Below are 17,764 nucleotides of genomic sequence, written 5' to 3'. Positions count from 1 at the left end.
TGTAGGAGTAGGGTCCATCGCGCTGCTCGGATTTGGCTTACTGTGCCGTCTTTTAGTCTGCCATCCAATAAAAGCTGTGTCAGGGTGTGCTCGGTCAAAATGGTTACTGGGTTGAGTCCGGTTATGTGCGAGAAGTACTGTACCGCCCAGAAAACTGCTAACAGGTGCCTTTTGCAGGCTGAAAATCCTTGTTCCACCAGATCTAAGACTCGTGAGGCATAGGCTACGGGTCCTAGACGATCGTGCCTTTCCTGCAGGAGTACGGGCGAAAGGGTTCGGTCGGTGGTCGCTACCTCTATCGCGTTTGGGTAGTGGGGATCTGGAGCTTGCAAAGCGGGGGCTGTGCTCCGGGCGCGTTTCAATGCATCCACGGTATCCGTGTGCTGTGGAAGCCATTTCCATGGGGCCTGTTTATTTAGGAGCTCGGAAAGTGGGGCTGCTTTTGTGGCGAATCCGTCTATATGGTTCCGACAATATCCAACCAGTCCTAAAAACGACCGGAGTGTTGTAACATTTTGGGGCAAGGGCAAATTTACAATGGAATCAATGCGTTTGAGTTCTATTTCAAGCTTCCCATGCGTGATGAGTGTACCTAAATATGTGACTTTTTCCTGAAGGATTTGGGCTTTCTTGGGGTTAATGTTGCATCCAATCATTGTAAGGAGTTCTAATAATTCGGAAAGAAGCGAGATGTGCTCTTCCTTGGTGTAAGTCTGTAGGAGCAAGTCGTCCACATACGGAACAAGGCATTCAGGGCGGGAAAATTTAGATAAGCCGTTTGCCAATTGTCTGTGATAAATGGGCGTGGGCTAACTCACCAAATACAGCAGTAAAATGGATCCAAACGCGTCCAGCAAACACTGTTGGATGCTTTCCCTTTTTCTGCCTGCACCGGTTGAGTCCATCTACCGGATCTCCTTTGTTATATCCTATTGCGTCTAAAATGGCCGTTTTCATTTCTTGGAGGCTACCTCCTCCTACATTTCGTGGGTCGGGAAGGGCTGAACTAACTTAGGGGACTAAGCACATAACTATGAGCTTAAACTGTTCCGGCTCGTCTAAACCATACATGAGGGTTTGTTGTTTCACTAACTCGAAAAAATGATGTGGGTCTGATGTGGGGTGGAAAGTATCTATCTTCTCGTGGGCATCTCGTAACTGGGTGATAGATAATGGGGTGGTGTACACAAAATCGGGTTGGCTTCCCGTGGTAACCCTGCGCTGTGTGGTAATGGGGTTCATTGGGTTGGGTGCTGCCTGTGCAGTCGGTGGTGCGGGTGATTTTCTTTTCAGGGCCTGGGGGGCTCTATTTTGATTCTTGGTCTCGCTTACGTACTGTTGGGCCGTTCCACTGAGTTCCTGCCAATCGGGGCTGTCTTCCTGGTCTAGCTGTGGGCCAAAGGTGTCTCTAAACCAATCTTGAACTGATAGCAGGGATTGCAATTTGCTGCCTGCATTTGGAATAATCCACCAAACTCTGCCTCTGTTCCCTGGTGGTACTGTGGAGTGCTCGGAGGGTTGCTTTTAGATCATCGCACTGTTTCTTTAACTGTTGTACCTGATTCTCTGTCTCTTCTCTTACCACGACAGAACGTTGTGTGTCCTGGTAGGCCTTATCGTATTGGATTTGGAAGCTGCTAAGGTGGGCGAGACAGGATTGATGTGTCCTCTTGACATCATCCAGTTCCTTGTCCTTCGCTGCTAACTGCTCCCGGAACTGTACATTTAATTTCTTGCTTTCACTTAAATCTCCCTCTCTATTTTTCTCCTTCTCCTCTAGCTGCTTGCGGAGCGTCCTCACGACCTCCTCTGTGCCTCGCAATTGTGCCAGACAGGACACGATTGCCATCGGCTTACGAACCTTAGTCAAACTCTTTTTATAGATCTCGGTCAGGCTGTCCCACCAAGTCTGTCCTATGCTGCCAGGACCCGTCTCTTCATTCGTGCAAAACTCAGACCATAGGGGCCATCCTTTCCCCTTTAGGTATCTCCTAATCTCTTCTTCCCATACGGGACACTGTTCTGATCTATTGGTCGCTGCGACCTCGGGCTCTTGTGGATGCATAAGGCGTTCCATTGCCTTCATGGCCATCCCTACAATTACTCCTGACTCCTGGAAATTTGGAACAAGGGGGAATAAAGCGGCGGTGCAAACACAGGTACGGCTCAAGCTATTTTCCAGTTTACGCAACAAAATCTATCGAGTTTACCTTGTATCCCTTTGTTATAACGCATGCAAATTACACACTTCCGAATTCTGGAGGTTTGATCGATACTGGTTTCGCTTGTGGTTTCTTTACTTTGCCAATTTGGAATCTAATTCAAATGCTTTTGTGGGTTCTCTCGGAGTGACACAGTCACTTCTGGGTCGAGTCCCGTCAGATGTCGCCAATAACTGTTGTGCTTTCTTTTACATTGTCTTTTCTGTGGCTCTGTTCCAATTATGACAATCAGTGAGTTTGCCCTTCTTTTCTATGTCATCTATGTCCGAATGCTTAGAGTCGCCAGGTATCGAATGATACCACCAGTTTCAACCGGCTATCGATCAAAGAGCCAAACACCAGTTAGTTGGTTCAAGATCAAGGGTACTTTATTTACACACAATTAGTCATGCAACATAAACACTACTAGTTAACTACACCTATCGACTAAGACAACCTGTACTTAACTTCGGGCACCCGGCTTAGGTCAGAAAACAGTGGTTGCTGTTCGATTCTGGATCTCTCGGGTTCGAAGGAGTAACTGCTGCTCAGCTGGGCTCATCCGTCTGGTAGCGGGCGTTGAACTTGGACTCACTTCTGGTGTTGCTGCAATTGGCGATGGCTGTGACCGGGATACCAAGGCCAAGACAGAGAGAACATATGGCAAACTCTTCTTCTTATACTCGGGGGGTTTTCGCGCTCTTTTGGGCGGTCCTTCGATTTGGGCCTTAGTAATTGGGTGATGCCTGATCACTCCGTTCGATTCCTTAGTCAATAAGTGGGCGGGGATCTGGATGGCTGGGCGTGTCCCAAGCGGTCACTGACCCCGTTGTTTGCATTTCCCTTGAACAGGGAGTGGTGCCGAAATGTCTGGTACTGTCCCAGTTGCTTGAGTACCAGTCCTTTGTTTTGGTGAAGATGGGCCATCAAATGTTAATCGGCCCCATTAAAATGCTAATTGGACGGAGTTTCGATACCGTCTGGACTTTTTGCTGACAAATATGCATTTCAGGCTCTGAGCCTGCCTGAGTCTTGGCATGTCCATTTTACCCGCCAGGCTTTGCGAGTTTCTCTGTACCTAGTTGGAAGTGGCCATCCCAGATGGCTACACTGCTCAGAAGCAGGATTTCCAGAAAGATACAGAGGAATGCTGTAGGCTTATCTCAGGGGGGGTTGAACCTTGGACAGTGGCATGAAAGTAGGAAGGTCAAGGAATATTGGAGGATTGTTTGGGATCGAACACAGCTTTGCACTGGAACACCAACTTGTTGAGCTTACTCTGTAAGCAACTTTTCTTGGTACAAAAGCACATGATCAAACATTCCCATCCACCAGAAACATGGAAGAATGCGGATCATGGTATATAGGCACCTGTTTTTGATTCTTTAATCCTCATTCCTATCAAACATGACTGAACATTTATGCATGAATACTGATTTCTGAATGTTATGTGGGAAATATTTTTCACTCCTAATTGAACTGATCTCACTACAACTCAGTTCACTTCTTGTTCGTCAACAAAAATAATGAGACATTTTCCATGCGCTAGATTTAAACCTTGGTCTTCAAAAGAGAAAATAAACTATTGATTTGAACTGTAGCTAAGTCCACCACTGATGAAAGAAGTGTATTAATTATTACAGATGAACCGGGGCAGTGAGAGAACCAAAAATAGTTTGATTTGCATTAATGCATGGGCAGAGAATATTATAGGAACAGGAATGAGCACTGATTGATTGTATTAATGCTTGGTTCGACATGGGTTGCCTCCGGGTGCTCTGGTTTCCTCCCACAAACCAAAGATGTGCAAGTTAGGTGGAGTTATGTGGATAGGGTAGAGGAGTGGGCCGAGGGCAAAGTGCTCATTCAAAGAGTCAGAGCAGATTCGATGGGCTGAACAGTCTCCTTCTGCACTGTAGGAATTCCAAGGTATGTTACTCAGCAAAATTGAAGATTGTACAAGTAGCTAACTATTGACAAATGAATGGAATCAAATACTGAAGTGCATACAAAAGAAATTAAAATAAAAAGAAAGTCTGCAAGAGATTTTCTTTTGTTGAGTTTCATTGATTTTAATGCTCTGAAAATTTTTATGTCGGTAATCTGGATCTAATTTGGTTTCATGTGATTTCACTGTCATTAACTTTAGTATGAAGTGCTAGTGCATGAAATGATTTATAATTTTTTCTGTCAGATTCTGTTTTGGAGTTGACTCGCATGGTTCTCATTAAAGTTGTTAGTTTTGTCCAGTCCCATTACTTGTGTTTTACATCAACATGAACATATTTGGATGGCGCGGTAGCACAGTGGTTAGCACTGTTGCTTCACAGCTCCAGGATCCCTGGTTCAATTCCCGGCTTGGGTTACTGTCTGTGTGGAGTCTGCACGTTCTCCCTGTTTCTGCATGCATTTCCTACGTGAGTTGCGGTTTCCACCCACAAGTCCTGAAATACGTGCTTGTTCAGTGAATTGAGCATTCTGAATTCTCCTTCAATGTACCCGAACAGGCGCCGGAATGTGGCGACTAGGGGATTTTCACAGTAACATCTTTGCAGTGTTAATGTAAGCCTACTTGTGACAATAATAAAAATTATTAGAATTATATTTAATGGTTAAGAACACATGTGTTTACAGTGAAGAAAAGGGAATGTTATGTTTTGTAATAGTATCACCATGTAATGTTCCTACCTTTTACCCCAACTTTCAAAGTCTCCTCAAAAAATCTGTCCTTGAACTCCCTGATTTTACTGAGCTAGATCCTACCCATTGTTCATTCTTCTGACTTGGAAAGCACTGACAGATGTTTTGTTTTGTGATGTGAATTCCCTTTGGAAAGGTACATTGTTTCTCCAGTTATTTTATATTATATCTGTCTCCTTCTTAGAAAGTCCCTCAGGATTGAGGATGGTTTGCTTCCACTACTGTTCAGTAGGTTCTGAGATGGCTGATAAGTCTAATGCACAAACTGCAGGCTTTGCCACATAATAATACTTACATTAACACTGCATTGAAGTTACTGTGAAAAGCCCCTAGTCGCCACACTCCGGCGCCTGTTTGGGTACACTGTGGGACAATTCAGAATGTCCAATTCACCTAACATCACGTCTTTCGGACTTGTGGGAGGAAGCCCGAGCACCTGGAAGAAATACATGCAGACACGGGGAGAACATGCAGACTCCGCGCAGACAGTGACCCAAGCCGGGAATAAAACCCGGGTCCCTGGTGCTGTGAAGAACAGTGCTAACCACTGTGCTACCATGCATTGCAGGACAGGTAGTGCTTGAGGGTTGGGGAGATGAGCTTTTTGAGGTTTGGCACTCTCACAGACATGTTGACTTTGCCTCTGCTTTCTCCTGACAAAGTCTCTCAATGGCCAGAATTCTCCAGGGTCACCCGCTAGCCACAAGATTCACGATGGCGGCTGAATCCCACTTCGGGCCAAAACTGGGATTCATGCTGGGCGTCAAACTGAGCACAAGTCTCCCAGCTCACCCAGTTGGCCAGAATGGCTTTCCAACATCCCCGATGAGCTTCCCATCCCAATCCAGTGAGAATATGCAAATAGCTCATTAGAGCAATTTAACATCTAATTCACAGGCAGGACCCCCGATTCACTTAGTAGCTGGGATGCTACAGCCACCCCACCCTCCCACCCCCCAGCCGAGAGTCCCGCTAGTGGGAATTGCTCCCAGGGTGCCAAGGGGAGTTCTTCATGTGAGGTGGAGGTCAGGGGCTTGTGCTGGGTTGGGGTGGCTCAGGTCGAGGATCTTTCCTGGGGTGGGGGACGTTTGGCTGCTCTCCTCACCTGCAGCTATTAAACCCATTAAACAATCACTCAGTATCTAAAAGGTTTTCTCATTATGAAGTGAATGAAGGTGATCCCATCTATACCCCTAAAGAGTTTTAAAAGTCTGTCAGTGTACCAAATTTAAAGACCTGTGAGATGAAGGTAAAAATAATCCCTTTAAAGTAGTGGAAATATTTGAAGTGATTTTCTCACAGTCAATTTCATTTCCCTTTCAAGTATTGAAGCCTATGTGTATGCCGAGAAGCCTAAAAGCATTGAACTGCAGTGTCTACATTTAAATTCACATGCCATTTTGGATTTGGATTATTTATTTATTCTGCAAGGATTCATTAACTTCGGGGAGCAGGTGCTTTCCTTACTACAGTTTTTTTTTCTGAGGCTGTCTCTTGGTTCTCAAGTGTTTCCTAGAAAGAGCAGAGGCTGCCCCCACAAGTGCCCACAAATATGAAGAGATCTTTGTGGCATAGATTTCAACTTTCCTGACATTTATTACACTGTGCTGGCAACTATAGGTGCATTCCAGGGTCTAACAACAGTTATGTCAATAAGCAGGCTGAGCAACCAATTACATGAAAGAATTCTCACGGACAGCAAACCTGGAAGTAAATAGCAGTGGCTGCCATTCCCTGTTTCCCCATTTTACAGAAAGTGAAATAAATATTAAGACATTCAAATAGGATTAAGGTAGAAGCTGAATTGTCAAAAACAAACGTTAAAAATACATATTAAAAAACTGTGCCTTTTCATGAAGGAACAATTTAACATTCCACAACTTAGATTTCCTGGACCAGAGAGCTTATTCTGAATCACAATTTGCATGCACTTAAAAAAACTAAGTTACACCTCATTTAACAGGGTGTGACTCTTTTGGGAAGTCTTACAGAAAAAATAGAGCATAAAATGTGGATGTTCATATCCTTTCAAGTTATTTGGAAAGATTTTCATCTGTGAGGACTTCATCAATGCACCCTGTGGATCAGCTGGGCTCAATGACGACAACATCTGGATTTCCTCATTAAACTGCACATGTGCAGACATCAGAAGTCGCTGCCAATTTCACAGTCATAATGAGAGTGAATGCTGTGGATTTTGATATCATTACAGCCACAAAATCTGGCCAATAAAAGAGGAGGAATCAGCAGAGGATGTGTAATTTGTTTTGACAGTAGTGCATTCCAGACAATGGAGATTTGCTGACCTATTTTGCAAGTGGGTTAAATGGGGTGCTTCTTTGTTGTCACCTGTTTACAATACAAACTGAGATGAATGTCACCCCTGGAGTCTTTAAACTGCTGATAATGTAGTGCAACACCTAAACCTCCATTTGATGGCGGGCAAAGTAAAGATGCTGCTGCATGAAACAGGTGTGAGGAAAACTAACTTGTTTGTCACTCCTAGGCCTTCCACAGAGTACAGCAAAACCATGTGCCTGGCAAGAGGCAGCAGTCAAGCTCAACACCGCATGTGCACCTCACCAATCCTAGGAACGGACACAGGCTGACGGCACACCTTTAGGAAGCTGCTGAGGTACGCCCATCGGACAATTTAATTTTAGAGGATCATGACTGGAATACTTGTCAAAAAAATGAGTTGCTTGGCAACCTGTTACATACCTGGTCCTTGTATTCCCCACCCAAAATTAGCTTTGCATCGTTCACCTGATATATCCAGAGGGTAACATAATAATTGTAGCTCTTAATTGAATGTTTTGACACCCTCAGGGTTTGAATCAAGTGTTCAATGAAATGTTCTGGCCAATACTTATCCCTCAACTAATGGGACTAAAAACAGATGATCTGGTCATTAATACGCTGCTGTTTGTTGGAGATTAGTGCGGGCAAATTGGCAGTCCTGTTAGCAACATTTCATCGGTGACCACCACTAAAAAACACTTCATCAGCTGCAAGGCACTTTGGGACATCCTGAGATCATAAAAAGGTGCTCTTATAAATGAGAGTCTTTCTTTCTGAAATAATGGGAAAATTGCGAGTAGTTTGAGCCTGTTTACAAAAAGTGTTTCCATCCCAACAAATTCTATGGCCCTTTCTGAGGAGAAACATTCAGCTAAAATATTTTGTTTCGACAGTGGATGAAGAAGGTCAAGAAGTTCAAATATCTGTAATAAACATGTGGATTGATTAATGAAGAGCGAAGCTGCTTCAAGCCAGACACGCATTCTAATTCTTGCCAGTGTATAATATAGATGAGATTTAAGAAAAAGCAGTTTGTTCCACAGGTGGTAGGACTATATATTTACTGTGTGCTCATAAAAATAATTGTAGCTTTAGGTCTGATCATGTCCATTGACATAATGGAAAGTTCTCTCTGGTCTGTTGATGATAATTACATCCGATTTGCATTAATCATCTTCTCATCTTATTTCAAATTGTGGCACTGATTAATTTTAATCAGCGATATATATTGTAGTTTTGATTAAATATACCGGTAGTAGCTGAAGAATTCACTGGAGAGTAAGTTCATTAGTATAGCTAAGGTTCAAATTGGAGCCCACAAAATTCACTGATCGCTGGTATATAGTTCACATCAAATGTCTTGGGGAGTGCCATTTTCAAACCTCGAGAAATTTTTACCAACGCTGTTCAATTTTTACTTACACTGAAAAAAGTAGAAGTTTTTCCAAATAGTTGCATCAGATTTATGGAAATCTTAAAACAGATCATTAGGTCGATGAACATTCAATGGGGGTTACGAAACAAGCAGCAGCAAATTATTTTCCAGTTCACCAGTTTTCCAGATTTTCCTGCCAAAGCTTAATCTCACAACCTTAAGATTTCTTTATGAAGAAAAATTGAACAATCAGCCGTATTGAGAAATAAACAACTGATTTAAGATTAAAACCTGGAAAATGGTCAGGGATCTTAAACATGGTATGGAAAGGTCTAGTTCTCAGAGAGAAATGGCTAAAGTTGACTGCCTACATTCCCTACACACTATTGTCCGGCTAAAAATAATGGTCACACTTCATGTCCCTTGGACTTTGCTAATAACCCTCCTCAACAAATGTCAGGACGCGCGACAACGCAGAATCGCCGAGCAGAAACTTATAGCCAAGTTCCGCACACATGAGTGCGGCCTCAACCGGGACCTGGGATTCATGTCACATTACATTCATCCCCCACCATCTGGCCTGCAAAATCCTACCAACTGTCCTGGCTTGGTACAATTCACACCTCTTTAACCTGGGGTTACCCCATCTCTGGATCTGTAAAGATTTAATCACCTGCTAATGCTCGCATTCCTAACATTGTTTGGCATCTTTGAATTTGTCTATATATATGTTTCTGGAACATACCTCTTCATTCACCTGAGGAAGGGGCAGCGCTCCGAAAGCTAGTGATATCGAAACAAACCTGTTGGACTTTAACCTGGTGTTGTAAGACTTCTTACTGAACAAATGCCTAGGTCAGGAAAACAGTACCTCAGAGTGGCTTAATCTCTCTCTCCCTCTCCATGTGGTGTCCTGAGCAGGGAGATTAAACAACAGTCAGGAATGGGACTGTTGATTTATTTTCTCCCTTGCCCAAAATGTTGAATGTAGTTTCATCCCCATCAGTATTGCACTAGAGATCTGACTTGACACAGATCACCGAGTACAATTATGCCAACTGAACTATCAAAGAGCTCAAGTGTACAGGAGAGATCTTTTGTGTAAAACAAAATGCCCCATCCCTGGTCCTGAATAAGTAATAACAGAGCTCCCCTGCATTCTGCACATAGTGCTGGAACCTTACAACGAGGAAGAGTGCAAAATGGCTCAGGGTTTTCTGGCCCTTTGGCCTTGGAGGTGGGAGGGTGCATAAAATCATGTCAGGAATGGTTTTAACTAGTAGCAGACGACATGTCAAGTTAAATGGTGCATAGATCTGAAGACTAGATATTTGAGGTACTTAAATGAAATGAAATGAAAATCGCTTATTGTCACAAGTAGGCTTCAAATGAAGTTACTGTGAAAAGCCCCTAGTCTGCCAACTGACACGGATTTTACGGGCCCGTTTTAATTTGCACAAAGTGCATGGAAGGGCGATGGGTTGTTAGAGTCTTGGCAGGTGTATCAGGAAGACAAATAGGTTGCAGGTCAGGTCAGTGCTGAATTTAGCAGCCATTGGGTGAGGCAGCAGGCCTTCACAGGATGGTTAGAGCAACACAGTCAGAGAATATTGCAGCGAGGGCAGGCAGTTCAGGTGCCAAGGCTTTGGGTCCGTGCCTCCATGGTGCCATCTAGCTACGGGCTGAGAGACGGAGTTAAAGGGAACCGAGAGGAGGTGGGGTCATTGGAGCAAGCGAGCGAGAGAGGGGCCCTTCAGACCAGCAGTACCACTCAGGCAGCAAATCCTCCAGTGAGGAGGAGCACCTGAATGAGAGGAGGTATGGGCAGATGTACCCGGTCAGCAACAGCCTCATAATCCCCAGTAAAGGCAGCCTTGGGGTGGAGAAGTGGAAGGAAATTAAAGAGGGGATAGTGAGTAGTTGTTACATGGAGAAGAAGATATCCTCTAGCAATGCTATACAGTGAATGAGCTACCTGCAGATATCAGATTAGCAGTGTCACTGAACATTGCCTTTCCTGAGGACTGCCACAGATCTTTGATCCATGATGGTGAACGAGCTGTTTGCCATTGGTATTGATGGTAACCCAATGCCAGTAGAGTTGAAGGCCACCGCAGACCTTAATTTTTCTGTGCCAGGTTCATTCCAGGAGCCCACTCAGGACATGAGTGGAATCTCCCAGTCAGCCATATATCATTGGATCAAAGTGATGACCAATGCTCTCTTCAGGCAAGTCAGCTAGTACATACAGTATTGAACTGATGTGGACAGTCAATCCAAGAGAACCAGAGGATTCGAGCCATCCGGTGCAAGGAATGACCATGCAATTGGTCATCAAGGTTCGCACAAGCTAGCAGCAAAACCTGGAAATGATTGGTTCTGGTCCAAACTAGTCTTGTGCACCTAAACGTAAAACTCCAGTTCAGACCAGTACCAATCAATTCCAAGTTTTACTGATTTTGTTTTCCTGGGAGGCCAGCCAGCAGTCTTCACTCACTGGAAGTGATTCCATTCCATCAATGTGCAACCTGTCTGTAACCACCAACAGCAGATCTTGCAGGTGTCAGCATGATTACCTGGGGGCAGCTATTACTCCTACACACTCAGGTACTCCCAGAGGCATGCAGACCTGCATACAATTACCTTATCACTGAGCTCTATCCAGTAATGACAAGGCAAGAGAGGGACAAAGCTTCCAGGGTCCCCACCAAGTCCTCATTCATCCCAAATGTGCTTTGTAAGAGGAGAGGGTCACTCCCCGCACACTTTCAAGGTTTTATTCTTGGCGACAAGGACTACTTATTAAAGAGATGGTCACTGACCCCAGTGAGGAACCTTATGACGGAGGCAGGATGAAATTCAACACCAGCCACACAATAAACTGTGCCACCGTTGATCAGACCATTGTTCTCCTGAAGAAGAGATTCAGGTGTCTGGATTGTTCCGGTCGACACTTCAATATGACCTAGTGAGAGTCCCCTGGATCAGACTGGTCTGCTGTGCTTTCAAAACCTGGCTCTGCAGAGGGGAGAGGCCCTGACCAATGAAGATTTAGTGGAGTGAGAGAGATGCTCAGATTAGGAAGACGATGATCAGCTGCAGCATCCTGAAAGACATGAGCGACCACATGGAGGGAGCAACGAAATAGGTGCAAGGGAGGCTTGGGAGGAGCTCATTCAGACATGATTTAGATGACCCTTCCCACACCATCCTTCCACTCAAATAAAGGTCCGCATTCACCATCCACTGCTTCTGTTCATCTCAGTTACAAGAACAAGTTCCCTGGCCCAGTGTTACTTGGCGCTTTTGAATGATCAATCCAAAGCCCTCGGGCACTATGGTCCCTCCCAAGTAGTCCTTGGAATGAGCCAGATTCCTGCACTTCCAGCAAGCAACAGATGGAAATGTCACGATGACACATAGCAACCTTTTAATAAACATAATCAGACACAAGCAGTAACTCCGGAACAATTAATTCACCACAGGAAGCCCATATGCATGTAATAGATTTTCTGAATTTCTTTACTTATGCTCCTCCTTAGTACTCCTCCTTGGCTGCCAGCTGTTGTGGAGGCAGGCTGCTGACCTTGTTGCCTTCATAACCTGAAATTACCTTGGTGCCTGTCCTCTGGCTGCCTGAGGCCTAGCAGGGGCCTGGGAGCCTGTTCTCGCAACTGGGGTGAATGGAGGATGGAGGGTGAATGTGGACTTTTATTGACTGGAAGGATGATGTGGGAAGGGTCATCTGAATCATGTCTGTATGAACATCCCCCAAGTCCCCGGTATGGGACTCCTACATAGGTACAGGAGCCTCTTCTGTTCTCAGGGTTACCTGAAATGCTGGTGTCACTCGCACGGGGGCAGAGGAGTCATTGTCCACATTCAGAGCGATTGAGAGGAGCCCCAGTGGCAGCCTCTCCACTTCCCTTTCAAGGCACATTTCTACCTCTTTGGACCTGAGATGAATTAGGACTTCCTAGAGACACTGGAAGCTTCATCCCTCTCTTGCCTTGCCACTGCTGGAAAGGGCTCAGTGACAAGGTAATGGTATGCAGGCATATACAAAATGGCTGACTGTTCTGCTGGATTTGTCTCTCCAGGGCAGTTGCCAATCTCTCAATAAAGGACATTCACACACTAGAGGGAAACAGCAGCACCCATACTCAGGCTGAGCAACTCCCACAGTCTGAGACAGGGAACAGATATCCTCTGGAAGCTCCATCAGATGTTTATACACTTCATACTGAGTTTCAGCATGTGCTCCCTTGTGGAAAGTCCAGAGGCACTTCATCAAGCCTGAGTTCAACATTGGCCTGGACTCCCATAATCCTCCGTGTATAATCTGTGTGAATTAACAGCAAAGGATTTTGCTTTTCAAGACAAAAGCAAATTGACTGATTTTAGAATGCTGTCTGTACAGTGGAAGATACAGGGGCCCTATGCCTTGAGCTCACCTAAGATTCTGGGTACTTCTCATTCTATCACTTGTTCTGCTTTCTGCGTCCACATTTGTTTATATTATATTTTGGCAGCCACTTCTTTTCATCCGGTAATACATTTGCAAATCTTAAAATATACATTTCAAATCCTTAAAGTCTTTTTAAGCCTATCTGATTAGTGCGGTGGTATGTATTAGGGGTAGTACGGTACCTGTGATGCCGAGAGGCTATTGGTAGACAGACACTGGGTCCTGGTTGGATCTGCCGCCTGCTGGCTCCACCCAGTAAGGCGGAGTATAAGAGCCCGGGTTCTCCCAGCAGCCGCATTCTGTAACTGAGCTCTGGGGAACAAGTCTTGCTTAATAAAGCCTCGATTGACTTCATCACTTCTCGACTCATGAGTAATTGGTTGCACCACAATTTATTAAGCAGTCTTAAAAAGACTATGGAGCTCCGGATCGCCCCGGAGTGTCTGCGAATCAGCCCCCATGCAGCAAACTCAGCGGCCGTATTTAAACACTGGCTATCATGCTTCGAAGAATACCTCCGAACGGCCCCCGGCCGGACCACGGAAGATCAGAAAATTCAGGTCCTGCATTCCAGGGTGAGCCCGGAGATCTACACGCTCATCGAAGACGCGGAGGATTTCCCGACGGCGCTCACCATGCTGAAACCAAGTCTACGCATGCCACCAACTCGCGATGAGACGGCAAATCCCCGGAGAATCGCTGGACGAGTTCTACAGCGCGCTGCTGATATTGGGAAGGAACTGCAACTGCCCGTTGGTGAGCGCAAACGAACATACGGAGCTCCTAATCAGGGTTGCTTTTGTGGCAGGTATGACTTCTTCTCAAATTCGCCAGAGACTGTTAGAGAGAGACTCCTTAGGACTCACAGAGGCACGGGCCCTTGCGGCCTTCCTCGACGTGGCTTCACAAAATGCCCGCGCCTACGGCCCCGACCGCGCGGCAGCCCCTTGGGCTCCGTGGACCCCCGTTGCGACCAACTCCCCGGCACCCCCCACCCCTCCGCAAGCCTGCACGGCCAGAGCACCAGATCATCCGGGTGGGCCCCGCCGCTATTTTTGCGAGCAGGCGAAACACCCCCAGCAGCGCTGCCCGGCCCGCTCGGCCATCTGTAAAAGCTGCGGCAGAAAGGGGCACTACTCAGCGGTGTGCCGGTCCCGGGGGGTCGCCGCAATCTCCGGGGGAGAACGGGGACAGCAGACTCAACCCCCACAACGATCCATGTGCAGCCAGCGGGCGCCGCCATTTTGGGTCCCGGACGCCACGCGGGGACGGTGGGCGTCGCCATTTTGTGACCCTCCGGCCACGTGCGATCCATGGGCGCGGCCATTTTGTCCGCCCCCGACCGCGTGCGATCCATAGACGCCGCCATCTTGGCTGATAGACAAGGACCCCAGCATAGACGGCTCTGAAGAAAGCGCCCCGATGCAACAACCACGACTGGCTTCGGTGACCCTGGACCAGTCGCGGCCCCGGACACTCCAAACGGCAACAACAACGGTGCTTGTCAACGGGTATGAGACGCCATGCCTGATCGACTCTGGGAGCACGGAAAGCTTTGTCCACCCGGATACGGTAAGACGCTGTTTTCTTTCCATTCGTCCGAGCGCCCAAAAGATTTTCCTGGCAGCGGGATCCCATTCCGTAGAGATCAAAGGGTTCTGCATCGTGAACCTAACGGTGCAAGGGAGGGAGTTAAGAATTATCGGCTTTATGTTCTTCCCCACCTCTGCGCTCCCACTCTCTTCGGGTTAGATTTCCAATGTAACCTCCAGAGCCTAACGTTCAAATTCGGTGGCCCTATACACCCCCTCACTATTTGCAGCCTCGCGACCCTCAAGGTTGAACCGCCTTCCTTGTTTGCGAACCTCATCCCGGATTGCAAACCCGTAGCCACTAGGAGCAGACGATACAGCGCCCAGGATCGAACGTTTATCCGGTCTGAAGTCCAGCGGCTGCTGAAGGAAGGCATAATCCAGGCCAGCAATAGTCCCTGGAGAGCCCAGGTGGTAGTTGTAAAGACCGGGGAGAAGCAGAGGATGGTCGTAGACAATAATCAAACCATCAACAGGTACACGCAGCTAGATGCGTACCCTCTCCCCCGCATATCCGACATGGTCAATCAGATTGCACAGTACAAGGTCTTTTCCACCATGGACCTTAAGTCCGCATACAACTAGCTTCCCATCCGCCCGAGTGACCGCAAGTACATGGCCTTCGAGGCAGACGGGTGGCTCTACCACTTTTTAAGGGTCCCATTTGGCGTCACTAGCGGAGTCTCGGTCTTCCAACGGGAGATAGACCGAATGGTCGACCAGCACGGTTTGCGGGCCACGTTCCCATACCTTGACAATGTAACCATCTGCGGCCATGACCAGCAGGACCATGACGCCAACCTCCGCAAATTCCTCCAGACCGCTACGCCCTGAACCTCACCTATAACGAGGAAAAATGCGTGTTTAGCACCAACCGTCTGGCCATCCTGGGATACGTAGTGCGTAATGGAGTGATAGGCCCCGACCCTGAACGCATGCGCCCCCTTATGGAATTTCCCCTCCCCCACTGCTCCAAAGCCCTGAAACGCTGCCTGGGCTTCTTCTCATACTACGCCCAGTGGGTTCCCCAATACGCAGACAAGGCCTGCCCGTTAATCCAGTCCACTACCTTCCCCCTGTCGACAGAGGCCCGCCAGGACTTCAGCCGCATCAAAGTGAATATCGCAAAGGCCATAATGCACGCAATCGACGAGTCCCTCCCCTTCCAAGTCGAGAGCGACGCATCCGATGTAGCTCTGGCGGCCACTCTCAACCAAGCGGGCAGACCTGAGGCCTTTTTCTCCCGGACCCTCCACGCCTCAGAAATCCGCCACTCCTCAGTGGAAAAGGAAGCCCAAGCCATAGTAGTGGAAGCTGTGCAACATTGGAGGCATTACCTGGCCGGCAGGAAATTCACTCTCCTCACTGACCAACGGTCGGTAGCCTTTATGTTCGATATTGCACAGCGGGGCAAAATCAAGAACGACAAGATCTTGAGGTGGAGGATTGAGCTCTCCACCGAAAACTATGAGATCTTGTATCGTCCCGAAAAGCTGAACGAGCCGTCCGATGCCCTATCCCGTGGCACATGTGCCAACGCACAAGTAGACCGCCTGCAAGCCCTCCACGAGGACCTCTGCCACCCGGGAGTCACTCGATTCTACCATTTTGTGAAGTCCCGCAACCTCCCCTACTCTGTTGAGGAGATCCGAACAGCCACCAGGAACTGCCAAGTCTGCGCAGAGTGCAAACCGCACTTTTTCAGGCCAGATAGAGCGCACCTGATAAAGGCTTCCCATCCCTTTGAACGCCTCAGTTTGGATTTCAAAGGCCCCCCTCCCCTCCACCGACCGCAACGCGTACTTCCTAAACATGGTGGACGAATACTCCCGTTTCCCCTTCGCCATCCCCTGCCCCGACATGACCGCGGCCACAGTCATTAAAGCCCTCGGCACCATCTTTACACTGTTCGGTTTCCCCGCGTACATCCATAGCGACAGGGGGCCCTCCTTTATGAGCGACGAACTGCGTCAGTTCCTGCTCAGCAAGGGCATTGCCTCGAGCAGGATGACCAGTTACAGCCCCCGGGGGAACGGTCAGGTAGAGAGGGAGAACGGTACGGTCTGGAAGACCGTCCTACTGGCCCTACGGTCCAGAAATCTCCCAGTTTCCCGGTGGCAGGAAGTCCTCCCGGATGCCCTCCACTCCATCCGGTCGCTGCTGTGTACCACCACTAATCAAACGCCTCACAAGCGCCTCCTTGTCTTCCCTAGGATGTCCTCCTCCGGAACGTCGCTGCCGACCTGGCTGGCAGCGCCAGGACCCACCTTGCTCCGAAAGCATGTGCGGGCGCACAAATGGGACCTGTTTGTCGAGAGGGTTCACCTTCTCCACGCAAACCCTCAGTACGCCTACGCGGCAGACACCGACGGCCGACAGGACACGGTCTCCCTGCAGGACCTGGCGCCCGCCGGAACCACACACACCCCCCCAACACCAATCACCCCCTCCCTCCCACCGGCGCACCCCACGGCCGCTCCCTTCCCTGGTGGATCGGTCCTCCTCCCGTGCCCGCCCAGGAGTAAGGATACAGGGACAAACAGCGCAACGCTCCCAGAGATGACAGTGCCCGAGCCAGCACCTGCACCACCACCAGGGCTGAGACGATCAACGAGGACGATAAGGGCACCCGCTTGATTCGTGGAATCCGTGTGACAAAACAAAAAAAATCTGTAAATAATTCTGACAAAACCTGTAAATAGTTAATTGTTGAGCTCAATGCATAGCCACTGTATGGAAAATAATTCCAGGAACAGCTTTGTAAACCCCTACCACCATGCGACCCACCACCCCGCCGGGTTCCTTTTTAACAAGAGGTGAATGTGGTGATATGTATTAGGGGTAGTAAGGTACCTGTGATGGCGAGAGGCTATTGGTAGACAGACGCTGGGTCCTGGTTGGATCTGCCGCCTGCTGGCTCCACCCAGTAAGGCGGAGTATAAGAGCCCGGGTTCTCCCAGCAGCCGCATTCTGTTCCTGAGCTGCTGGGGAACAAGTCTTGCTTAATAAAGCCTCGATTGACTTCATCACTTCTCAACTCGTGAGTAATTGGTTGCGCCACAATTAGGTCACAACTTGAGTGTCAAGTTGAGTTCTGGTCACTACACTTTCGGAAGGATGTGTGGGT

Source organism: Scyliorhinus torazame, chromosome 8 (assembly GCF_047496885.1).
Source record: "Scyliorhinus torazame isolate Kashiwa2021f chromosome 8, sScyTor2.1, whole genome shotgun sequence".
In the NCBI taxonomy this organism is placed as follows: Eukaryota; Metazoa; Chordata; class Chondrichthyes; order Carcharhiniformes; family Scyliorhinidae; genus Scyliorhinus; species Scyliorhinus torazame.
This window is presented reverse-complemented; position numbering follows the sequence as displayed.